A 12,852-nucleotide genomic window follows, 5' to 3' on the forward strand; every position below is an offset into this window, starting at 1 on the left:
TTGATTAGATGAATCAGGTGTTGTAGTGCTGGGCTAGACCAAAAACCTGCATCCAAAACAGCAGGTTTTAGATACGATTTAACGCCTCTGGTTCAGGCCCTGGCACCCTTACATCAACAGGCTCTTCAATTGGTCCTTACTTATATAATTGATTGCATTGTTTTGGCTGTTTATCACTGATTACTGAAATTACAGTGCTTAAGTTATACTTTGAGGTTAAGTAGACTGGAATACCTGTAAATGTTTCCTAGGTCCTGTGCTTAGGAAAAAAAGCTTGTTGTCCTAGTGATACACTACATGGCCAAAAGTATGTGGACACCTGACGTCCAACATCTCATCCAAAATAATGGCCATTAATGTGGATTGGTTCATCCATTGCTGCTATAACAACATCCACTCTTCTGGGAAGGCTTTATACTAGATATTGGAGCATTGCTGCAGGGACTAGCTTCCATTCAGCCGGAACTGTATTTTAGTGAGGCTGGGCACTGATTGGGTGATTATGTCTGGCTCACAGTTGGCTATCCAATTGATCGCAAAGGTGTTGGATGGAGTTGAGATCAGGGCTCTGTGTATGCCAGTGAAGTTTTTTCACACTGATCTCAACAAAACTATTTCTATATGGACCTCGCTATGTGCTGGGGGGCATTGTCCTGCTGAAATAGGAAAGGGCCTTTCCCAAACTATTGCCACCACGTTGTAAGCACAGAATCATCTAGAATGTCATTGCATTAAGATTTGCCTTCACTGGAACTAAGGGGCCTAGCCAAAACATGAAAAACAGCCCCAGACCAAGGGGTGTCCAGATACTTGTGGTTATATAGTGTATTGTAACACGGCTGAAATAATGTAATGTGTGTAACATGCCTAGAATAATTACTTAACTTACTTGCTGAAGCCCAGCTTAATATAAATGCCACTATTTTACATCTGTGTGAATCCACCCACCAATGAAACCAGACACAGAGTGGCAGCAGCCAGGAATTCTATGCTTGAGACATATCAGCTGATGGGAAAAGCTGCTAATAGGAGGAAGGAAGACAAGCAACCATTCAGTCCATTATTGCCTATTAGAGGCTGGTGTCATCTTAGAGGCGGCCCATACACTTGAAAATATTTATGTCATGACTAGCATACCGACTTCCCACCATTATTTCGCTTTGGTTGTCTGTTGCTGTTTGAGGGCCATTATGAAACATTTTTATGCACTTATTATTTTTTAAACAACTAGCCATAGAGGAATGTCAAATAGAAACTACTGCATCAGGTCTAGGCACTAGCCAACACGACATTACTGAAGGGCAAATTAGCTTTAATTTCCATACCTGTTAAATCAAAGGCAAGTTTCAACACAAACCTGAATAAGGTTTGTGCAGAGAAATTAATTCATATTCATTTTCAATTACAGCACCAATTAGGTCTTGTTAGTATGCACAATCTGCACTTAAACATAATCACTTCTACAGGTCTGCCTTGACTTCCTGTTTTCACTCACATTTATTCCTATGCTAGCAAGCACCCAGGTGGTAAAGGGGCAGACACCCCACCGAGTGTATAACAGGTCAAACTATACAGGTGCTGTGCAATCAAAATTAGTACCATTTGACAGAATCCAGGGGAGGGCTTGCTTCTTTTGTTAGATGCTAGCAAAGCAACATAACCCTACGCTTGTTCCGCCTGTACACATCGCTTTGTGGTATTGCAGTTGCGAAAAGGAAGGAAAACAGCACGCAGACTCAGAACATGCTTCTTTGGCGGTGACCCAAGGATCACTTAACTTGGGAAAAACCTTTTTTTAGAGATGTGCTTATGTATCTCACATAGACCTGAAAGACTGACAAAGAGGTAATTACAGATGAAGGCACGTACGCGGCAAAGAAGGGCACCGCACTTACTGGACACAGACTTCATTTAAGACTGATGTCTGCCTCAACTGCAGTCCAAAGATAAAAGAAACAATGTGTTCACAAATATCAATATTTACTTAATAGCAAGTGAGATGCCATTTGAGATCTTCAATGGACACCTTGATATTTGTTTTTACTATTATTGCTTCAGGTATGTGTTATCACATACTTGCAGTGGTAATAGTAGGAGGACTGTAGTAACATTTCTTAAAGCCAAAAACACAAGGTTCACTGCTCCACTGTGAGTAAATTGCTAATACTGTCATTGTTCAGATTACACCCCAATTTAATTTTCTGTCAAAATGAAATGTACTTGTGCTTGTATGTAATTGTAATTGCTTGTGATCATTACTGAAACTTCCTCTGCCAATTTCGGATTGTGAAGACAAAGATGCAATGTCCTAAGCACTGCTTCCTTGCAATCTGCAATCTGCCAGTTTTCACAGACAGTGAATTGGAGGAGAACACTTCTTGCTCATCTTGTGCAGGCAGATTTTGGACACCTAGCTGACCGGGGGGGGGGGGGGGGGGGTCACTGGTGTTGGAAGAGACACAGACGCGTCGCCATCTGAAGTTGCTCTTTCCCCGGGCGAGGCTACAGCTAATTATGCATCACCACGCTGGGCTGCCAGCCACTGTCAGCACTGGCACAGTCTGGATTTGATAACTGACCATGAGGCCTATCCACACACTAGAACAGTGCCTTAACAGGATGTGTCATCTAGCAGGCATACTAGACTGTTCTTAGTGTAAAATTGGATGGCTAGTTGTCTAGCTATTGACCTGTTGGAACATCACACATAAATCTATCCAAAAGAAAAAAAAAATTATACAGGATGCGGGGTAAGTTTTTTGGTTTTCCACCACAGTTTCATTTTCTCCGCAATTTTCTGGGCACCATAATCCACTGCCATCTGGCTTGACAGTAACTGCACTCCTTGCTAATATGTCACAGGGTCACAAGAAAATTTCTGGTCGAAGCAACCACCTCAATCTGCCACTTCTATCTTGGCTGACGAATTGGCTTTCCCTCCCTTAAACCTGTTTTATTTTTTAGCAATAGATATTCTATTTGTGTTGCTGATTTGCCACTCCTCTGCCCATAAAATACGGCGTGGCCAGTGTCCTACTGCTCTGTCTCCGGTCAGCATTCCCCCTGGTCCCCGTAGTGCTGCATTCAGACTGATTAATGAAGCGTCTGACTCTGGAACAGCCGTGTGCATTGGAGCACTGGTGCAACTCAGCATATGCAGAGAATGAACGCTGCACACTGAACAAATTGCCTGGGCACTCATCTCGGCGGTTAGTCTGGGAAGGCTCTGAAAGAGACCCTGCCCCTACCCCAGGTGCCGCGTGAGGCACTTTGGCTGTTATGATTGGGTAGGCACGCATTAAAGCCTCCCGTCAGGATGAGGAATCGTGTCTGCCTGCTGGCTGGTTGTCGTGGAAACAATGCCCTCCAGGGGATCCTGTAGCCTGTCTGAAGGCTGTGCAGAAAGATCAGGGAGCAAGAGGAGAGGAGAGAGGGAACAGAGGTGAAGAGAGGAAAAGCTCTACACGGGCATCAGCTGCAGACGAGGCACCAGGAAATCGAGGCACGCCCTAATAAACAATATTGTATGGAGACAGCAAATCTATCTGGATTGTACTATTACATTCAATAATGGCCCTTATTAATCATGTCCTCATTCAGCAAACTACAGCACAATAAGCTTGTTAAATATTAACCTGTAAGACAACTAGATGTTTATGGAAGCAAGTCATGCACAATCACATGCTCCAGGAACTATGCCAACAACAGCCAATTTTGGTTTAAAGTCAGTTCATTCACTCATTAACAGAGGCTCATTCACTTAGTATTGACTTAACAATGTTGAATGCTAAGTAGTAGGCACTGAGTAAGTGTAATAAAGGAAACCTATCTTTCAGGGCAGGATAATTACTGGATTGCTTCGGGGGTGAAGGAGTAATGATCAGAAAGCAACCTGGAACTTTCAGATTTGTCTTCTTCATTCATCAATCCATTTCCTTACAGTAGTGGTCTTTGCTGTGCATCTCCATCAAACACGCTACAAATTAGACTAATTCATTTTCATCTTTTATTGTCTCTTATAATTGTAGGTATATGCAATCTGACTGAAGAATATAGAGAAAAGGAAGACATGAAGCTAAAGGGTTTCTGAGCACAACAGTGAGGTAAGGCCCTGTAACCTTTTCTTGAATTTTATTATTATTTTTAAATCAGAGTCAATCTTCTACAGAAAGATAATCAAACAAATTTAATTATTTAAATAAAATATGTTTGCATTCTGAACTCCAAAACCAACTGATATTCACGGTGAGATTTTATTTAATCAATGGGCAACATGGCATTTGAAGGTGAATAGGTTCTTCAGTATGTGCTACGGGCTTTGATATGGCTTGCAATATCGATAGATATAAATTTGCCTTGCTGGGTAAGGGTAAAAAATGAAACATTACACTAGGAACATTTCGTTTTGTACAGTAAGATGAACAGGTTATTTGTTATTAATTAGTTTTGTTGTATCTAAATGTAAATACATTTAAAACACAATATATGAGACAGATCGCCACCAAAAACTGAGTTAGGCTACAGTCTATTTTTATGCAATCCTGAGAGACTAGTCTTTAGCCCCTTCTTTTTAAAGAAGGGCCATCTAATATTGGGAAGCCTGAGACCAGTGGAACAAAAAATCCATAATGGAAGTTTATAGATTTTTTACAAGATCCACTTCAGGTTGTTTGCACAGGGTCTTCTGCAATTGACTGAGAAGCAAGCTTCTTCCTTTCTGGAGCGCATTTTATCCTTTCATCTTAGGATCGACGCCTGCTCTGTCATCTTGGTACCTTTATATTTCTTATGCTGGTTTTATGAGCCTCTTAATGCGCACTTTATTCTTGGCAAATTTAATGAAAGATTCTCCCGTGTTGCAGAGACACAGTTGAAGGACCCTGGCAGAAAAGGTGCTGGCTTGGATTCCAGCCTTCCAGAAAATAGTAATATTTGAACAGCTGTTCAAAGCATAATCAATTAAATGATATCCTGTCCAGCATGAACTGCTCCATTTAACTGCATTAGCATGGTACAGTACATCCGGACCGGCTCCACGTCAACACTCGTGTGGTATGGGACGGACAGTCGACACTGGGAGGCAGTAGTGTCTCTAGGTTAAGGAGGAACTCCAATGAAATAAGTATTTCAGCTGAAACTTATGTCCAAACTATGGGTATGGCACTGTATAGCAATGCTAGTCCCAAACGTGTTACATGAAGGCTTGTAAAATTTGGGCCTCTTCATATTCAACTACTGCAGAGGCTAAACAGGCGTTTCTGTATCAACTGCAATGTGTACAACAGAGCGTTTACATTTCACTTTAAAAACAAATTGTTTGGATTTTCATTTAAAAAAAAGAAGCGGGCTCACTTGTGAAATGGACACACTTCTTTTGGCCCAAACAGGTCTTTGTCACGCAGCAACATGTTCAGTATTAAATAAACTCTTCCAGAGTACATATGGTTCCAATTGGAACATGTGTACTCTGTCAGAGTGAAATTAACACTGAACATTTTACTGTGTACTTGGACATGATACTGGATTGCATGAACAATACATTTGGAGGATGATTCTGAATTTCAGTATGAATAGCAAGCTAATGTTAAGCTTTTGTTAATGATAGATGGGCGCAGTTTTGATGGACTACACAACTATCATTTCTTACTTTTATGCTCAAATGCATATTGCTTGCATCCCAGACACAGTACCTCTTGACATATAATTTTCCTACCACAAACAAAACCTTTATTTTTATTTATTATTTTTGCTTCTTGTTCCAAATTTATTGATCAGAGGGAACAGCTTGGTGTGTGTGTGTGTGTGCGTGCGTGTGTATGTGTGTCATGGGGCGGGGCATGGTGGGGCGTGCAAAAACATCAAGAAAATACCCTCTAGTTGTTTCCTAATCTATTAATAAGTACTGTGATTAATCTGTAATTAATCTATATATTAATCAATTATATTCCAAGATTGGGCCATATTTCACCATCAGGAGGGTTAATATTTTGGTTACACTGTATGAACATGACAACAGATAACTTTTTTTCTCCTTTAAATGTCCCTAAATTTACCATGAATCACTATGAACTCCAATAAGTATTTAGGAACAATAGCACAACATTATACTGTATGTATTTGTGTAGATATGACCTATGCATGTTTATTGATATGTATTTACTGTTCTGTGTGGAAAATATTGCCACTTTCCATACTAGCCCATACATTATATCATTTTAACTGTAAGTACCCACATTAGGGCAACTCAGAGTCAGTCATGACTTGTGTTGTTCCTGATTATGTGAAGTGGTGAAGTGGTGCATGTAGATAAGCATAAAACAGCTAATTTTACTCCTTAAAATTAGTATTATGGACCATTCCAGAAATGCTGATAACTGTGGCCATTGAATTACAAGAGTCACCGTTTGCAGGTTGCAGGTCTCATAAGTGACAAGTGTAATAAGTACACTTCACTTTATACTTCTTTATGATCATCTTTTCAGTGACAGGAGTATTTTTTACAACAATTTCTACTTCTTAATCAGTAGAAATTAAGAAGTTATTTTAGAAACACCTTCATTGTGTTATTGTTGCTTGAATTTTACTACTGGATTGAGGGACCTTGCTCTGTGTACATAGTGTACATTATGCAGATCAGAAATATTAATTCTTTTTTAGAAGACTGCAAGCTTTGACCAGTACTATACATATCATTAGATAATTTATCTGACTTTCACAATCATATCCAATAATTATTCAGATAAGGAGTGACCATTTCTGTTGCAGATGTTGAACAACTGTTTTCAACCTCTTAATTTACCATATGAAACCCATCGATAACCAGATAACAGTGATGTCATTTGACAATTTGACATTTACAGGACAGTTTTTATATTGTACGAGAAATTCTCCAATAAAAAACTAGTATTATGCAGCTCATGGCTTTTAAAGCAAACCCGCAATCACAGTGTTTCATTCCATCATCAGCAAATAAACTCTTCAGCATACCCCCAGGGCGTGGAATATGGATCACCAGCAACTCTTTTTGGCTAGAAGACCACATGAGGAAAACCAACCAGTGGGGGCGACATAGCTCAGGAGGTAAGAGCCGGTTGTCTGGCAGTTGGAGGGTTGCTGGCTCAATCCCCGCCCTGGGCGTGTCAAAGTGTCCCTGAGCAAGACACCTAACCCCTAACTGCTCTGGTGAATGAGAGGTATCAATTGTAAAGCGCTTTGGATAAAAGCGCTATATAAATGCAGTCCATTTGCCATTTACCAAACATGGCTTTGGGCTGTGAGATTACCTGTCTAACAATGCATGGAAGCATCGATTTCCACTGCATGACAGCAGGCATCTTGCATAGCTCCATCCTCAAATTCCTGTCATCCATGTTGGGGAGAATAATTTGGGCTACCTAGAAGGTGTAGAATATTTTATGGAAGTTGATCTTGAGAACATTATTTGCATGCTTACCAAGACTAAAATGATGCATTTTGACATAAGAGAATGCAGGGTTTTGATGCACAGGAAGAACACGTCCTGTAGAAACAAGGCCAGCTGCTTTTTTTTTTTTTAGCAGATTGGGGAATGGGAAATCTTAGATACCCTGGTTTAACACTAAATTCATATTGCTATATCTACGTGATGGGGTACATCAAAAATTTAAGGACAACAAATTGTTTCTACAAAACATACAGGTGGGTCTATCCAGATTCTTGTGAATCAGGAGATTCTACCTATACCAAAATCATTATTTGGCGACCCCATCCGATTGTAGTCCACCTGTGAAATGACATTGAGACTGGTTTTCAAACAGCGATGTCGAGGTTCAAAAATTGCTGTTTTATACTGGAAAGCTGAACAACATAAACATACCCTAAGCTCATGGGAATATTAGTCTCAGTATTATTAATGTGAATTTGATACTTTATTAATTCCAAGTGAATAGCAGTCAGGTTCCTCCATGAAATTCCCAGAAGAATGGCATTGCTTACAAGGTGGCAACAGGTGTATTTCATGCTTTTGAAAAACAGCATGATTTACTTTACACTTTAAGCAGGCTTATGTCTGTTTTGAAAAGGACATGACTCATTCAATACAGTGGACGCATTTGCAGTTTATGGAGACCTGAACCTGTATATTTGGTCTCAAAGCTGTGGGACAGAATTGGCTCTGAAGCCAACCTGAAGCCAGAGTTCATTCTTGGGAGGTTGTTTTACTACTTTTTAACCTGAATCAAAGGGCATTGGGTTTAATGGAGCAGTCCCTGCAAGTGATATTTCTATGGTACCGGGTGGTTGTTTAGAATTCCTGTCAGAGTTCCTGCCACCACATTATTGTGTGTGCCTGACACTATGCTAGATGTACGCCTCCATAAAACACATCATAATGCTAAAGCAATAAATGATCACTAGTCAATTATAGACACATATTATTTGGAGCATTTTTACAAGAAAAGGAAAAGAAATTAACCTTGTATCTTGAGTTCATTTTGCTATAGCAGGATATACTATTTCATTTTAATCTGGCGGTAGTATACGTTAAAATGGTGTCACATGTAAAAAAGAAACAAATCCTTGCTTGTAATTATTCTCATGCTTGTTACGTCCATCTTTTCAATTGAGTTTGAAACCTGCTAAAGGGTCAGAGAGCTGCATTAATAGAAGGGAGCTCATTGTGTGAAAATGCCCTGTGGCAAGGAATGGTTGTTTTAAATCTAGTTCATTCAAATCATTGATTTTAACTGCTATTTAAAAACTGTTGGGGTCAGTCATTTTGTGCTAGCTAAGACATGATAAAAATCTAAATTACCTCAGGAACAAACTAGAACATTCATCTATCATAAGAAATGAACTGACTCACCTCTCTGCCTTCTTCATAAAAAAAACAAATATCTCACCATTTCAAGGGCCACTGCACTGAAGTTTTGATTTATCTGAATATAAAAAATCAATAAAAATAAGTTCCTCCCTTTCAGCCTTTCCTAATGAATATATTCAACCAGTCCTGCTGGCAAACCCACCTAATCCTGATTGATGGCTATCATTTGTTAAGCCCCAGCTTGCCAGGCAGAGTTAGAGCTGGTTGAGAACACTCTGCTGTGTGAGCATTTCCTTTCTTTTGGGATAAGGTGTCGACTGGGCAGGACCAGCTCTGCATAGGCATCAAGGGCAGTTGTCTAGGGTTCCATTCTCTTTTTAAAAAAATGACAAATGAAGGGAAAATTAAAGAGAAAAAAATAGACGTTGTGCATCCATGATGGTTGGCAGCCACCCCGCTCCCCCTCCCCCCAGTCTGTGATCTTGCCTAGGATGACTGAAAAGGCTAGAGCCAGGTCAATATGGAGTCATGGACTTGTTTAATTAAAGCTTGCTCTACATCGACATAGAGTTATTGGCTGTGGGGTGTGATGTTTGTATGTGCATGTGTGTGAGGCCTTGTGCAAAATGTTTGTGCACATACAGTATGTATGTGTCTGTGTAAGAGTGTGTGACAGAGGGCATGTGTGTGGGTAGATTGTGGATGTGTGTGTATATGTGTGGTGTGGGTATGGAGGATTGCTGTGGTGTTACAGGCATTGCTCTGACTCCTCTGTTTCCACGGTTAATGTTCTGTTGACCTTAGTCTTAGTAAACACAGCTTGCTCTCTTTTCCACCAAATAAGAAGAGTCAGTGACACAGTAAGGAGAATGTACCCTGCTTGGCTGACTGTTCAGAGGGCCTTGGAGAGGAGATGGCCCTTGCTTTCTCTCCACATCAACAAGAGTGTTAACAGGCATGACATTACAATGAAAGACTTAATACATCATTAGTTCTGCAGAGAGAGAGAGAGAGAGAGAGAGAGAGAGAGAGAGATATTAACTGGTCATAGAAATAAAAGTTCTGTTTGTTCATGTGGGAAATGCATATGTTTTACTCCTCTTTTCCGGAGACCATATAATTTGCCTTCAGGTAAGCAGTCTGCCTGAAGCATCCAACCTTTTTCAGTCTCTCTTGGGGCTTGCATCTGTGTTTCTGTGCCAAGACACCACCTCTCGTCTGTTGATCACCAGTCAGAGAGCTGCTCATGCATACTCAACCAAATCTTGCATAATGTACAGCTTGGCAAACAGGCCACAACACAGCAGGAAATGTCAGGAAGCAGAGATCTGGAAAGGGGCTGGATGAACGTAAAATGCATGAAAGTATGACAGGGTACGGTTATAGCAAATAAATAAATAAAATCAAAGTAAGAAAATGGTCCATATAATGTATATATTTGCACTTTTAATGACAGTCATCCTCATTCTCTGTGTGTTACACTCTCAAGTCTTAAAAAAAACTTCATACATACAGAGAATACTTCAGCACTGTATGTCTGGAAGATTAAGATATAAACTAATATAATCATCTAAAAGCAGACAGTGTACTGTTGATTGTTAGGTGCTGTGTATACCCTATATGACTCTGTTGAGTTGGATTTGTCTAAAACTTGCCAAATGCACAAGTAACATTTAGGTAATTAAGATTTCCATATCTCTCACAGGATGTCCTTATACTTAAAGTTATGTCAAAGTGTACTTTGAGGAAATCCTGCTGGGGAAGCAACAACATGTACAATTACCTTGCAAGCAATCCTGTGTGAGATGGGCCCTCTGAGAACTAAAGGTGTTTAAACTCCTGCATAACATTGGTCAGTTGATTTCAAATCTACACATACCTTTTAAGAAATATAATACAAACAGCAGTGACTACTTCTAAAAAGATGATGCTGTTCATAAATAACATGCAGGTGTAGTGTTTTTAAGGGATAGTAAGGATCTCACATGTTTACCAAAATAGAAATTTACCAACATTAAGATAAAAGATTGAGGAAGTAAGTGAGAGGTCACCCTGCAGGTGGGTGGTCGATCCCCTACTGTGATACGCTACATGGCCAAAAGTATGGACACCTGACATCTCATCCAGAATTATGGGCATTAATATGGGGTTAGTCCACCCTAACTGTTATAACGACCTGCACTCTTCCGGAAAGCTTTACACTATATATTGGAGCACTGCCACAGGGATTTGCTTCCATTCAACCAGAAGAGCATTAGTGAGGTCAGGCACTGATTGGGCAATTAGGCCTGGCTCGCGGCAAAGTTGGCTTTTCAATTGATCCCAAAGGTGCTGGATGGGGTTGAGGTCAGAGCTCTGTGGAGGCCAGTCAAGTTCTTCCACAATGTTCTTGACAAAATCATTTCTCGGTGGACTTTGCTTTGTGCCTGTGGGCATTGTCATGCTGAAACAGGAAAAATCTTTCTCCAAACTGTTGGGGAAGCGAAGAATCATCTAGAATGTGATTGCATGCTATAGCATTAAGATTTAAGGGGCCTTGCCCAAACCATGAAAAACAGCCTCAGACCAAGGGGTGTCCAGGTACTTTAGGTCATGTAGTGTACCTTCTAAGCTGTGATCCCTTCTCTGTTACTCTCTTCGTTTTCTACCTGCCTGAATAAAGCAAAAAATACAAAAATGGGGCAGACTGTCTGGTTTCCTTTAAAAAATGTTTTGAGAAAGTGTGTTCACTGGGTCAGACCCTCAGCTACCATGACGTGTGACATACTGTCCCAACATGGAAAAAGCTTTAAGCACCTTACACAGTAAAATGTTCAGTCTTGAATCAACTCTAACAGAGTACATATGGTCCCTACTGGACTCATATGTGCTCTGTTCGAGTTGAATTAGGACTGGACATTTTGCAGTGTAGAAAAACAAATTACATGTACTGTACATCATCAAAGGTTTCAAATAAATAGAAAAACAACTTTTAGCTGTGAGAGAACATTGGGTGCTCAGTGGATCAAACAAATGAAAAAGGAGAGTAACAAGATACTCTTTCAACCAGAGGAAAATCAACTAAAGCAAAAAAGGGGACTACAAAGCTCACTGAAAAGCATTTTGAACAACTGATAAAATATGAACGCTGGAGTTTATTTCCCAAGTGTACAAGACACTCAAGTGAAATAGGAAAATGAGGAAAAATACCTTTAAAATGTCTTTATTATTTTTACATTTCACACTGAAATATCAAAAGAACATGAAATGAGGACAGTGTGTTCTTTTAATATTCTTGTGTAATATGGCAATATAGTAAAGGTTTTTTAGCTTTAGAGTACTGGCCTATGTACAATATAATACTAAACATTATGATCAGTCTGTTGATTTGGGAGTGGGTGGAAGGTAGGCTCACCTCTTTACTTTGAGCCCCTTTTGCCTTAGAGACCCTTTGACTGTATTATACACACTTCATGCTCAATACAACCAAGAGCAAAAGGTTGCCACAACACAATCAAGGAACAGAAATGTCTGCAGTTGGCATATTTGGTTTATGTTGTAAATATACGTACGTATATATAATACGATGAAGAATGAGACCCCCTTCACCCAAAATCTCTTCATTTAGCCAATACCAGATACTGTATATACAGCACTCTACAGCCACTTGAGGCAGGTTCAAAGAGATTGCAGTGAAACAAATAAAAGCTTGTTTTAGGCCATTCAAAACTAGTTTTAAACATCAAGCAGAATGTGAATTGTGTGGCAATTCCAAAGACTAATGTGCTTGTATGACAGGGTTTTGGACAATTCAGAATTTTGGAATTGGTTCCAGTTCAATTCATGGACTGGATTTTGGATTAGAATTAAAATCCAGGATTCTGAATTTGAATTTCAGGAAGTATAATGTATAATTATAATAACAACATGAACCATACAGGGAATAATAAATAAATAAATAAATAAATAAAATAAAAAAAACTTAACAAAAGGAAATTAATTATGTTAGACTAAATACAAACTTACATGTATTAGCACCTACTGTGTTTCTTAAAAGTATTGGCATTTGTTCA

At 39.6% G+C, this 12,852-nt stretch overlaps 1 protein-coding gene across 25 annotated transcripts in view; it reads left to right on the plus strand.

Moving 5' to 3' along the window:
- The window catches only part of LOC118229204 (receptor-type tyrosine-protein phosphatase S-like), a 193,063-nt gene that overhangs the window by 39,891 nt on the left and 140,320 nt on the right, over window positions 1-12,852 (plus strand). For all 25 annotated transcript variants that reach the window (XM_035420955.1, XM_035420954.1, XM_035420968.1 and 22 more), the window contains one exon: window positions 4,029-4,103. The gene's annotated coding sequence lies outside the window, so the exon portion shown is untranslated. The remainder of the gene's footprint in view (window positions 1-4,028; window positions 4,104-12,852) is intronic.

Source organism: Anguilla anguilla, chromosome 6 (genome assembly GCF_013347855.1).
Source record: "Anguilla anguilla isolate fAngAng1 chromosome 6, fAngAng1.pri, whole genome shotgun sequence".
NCBI lineage: Eukaryota > Metazoa > Chordata > Actinopteri > Anguilliformes > Anguillidae > Anguilla > Anguilla anguilla.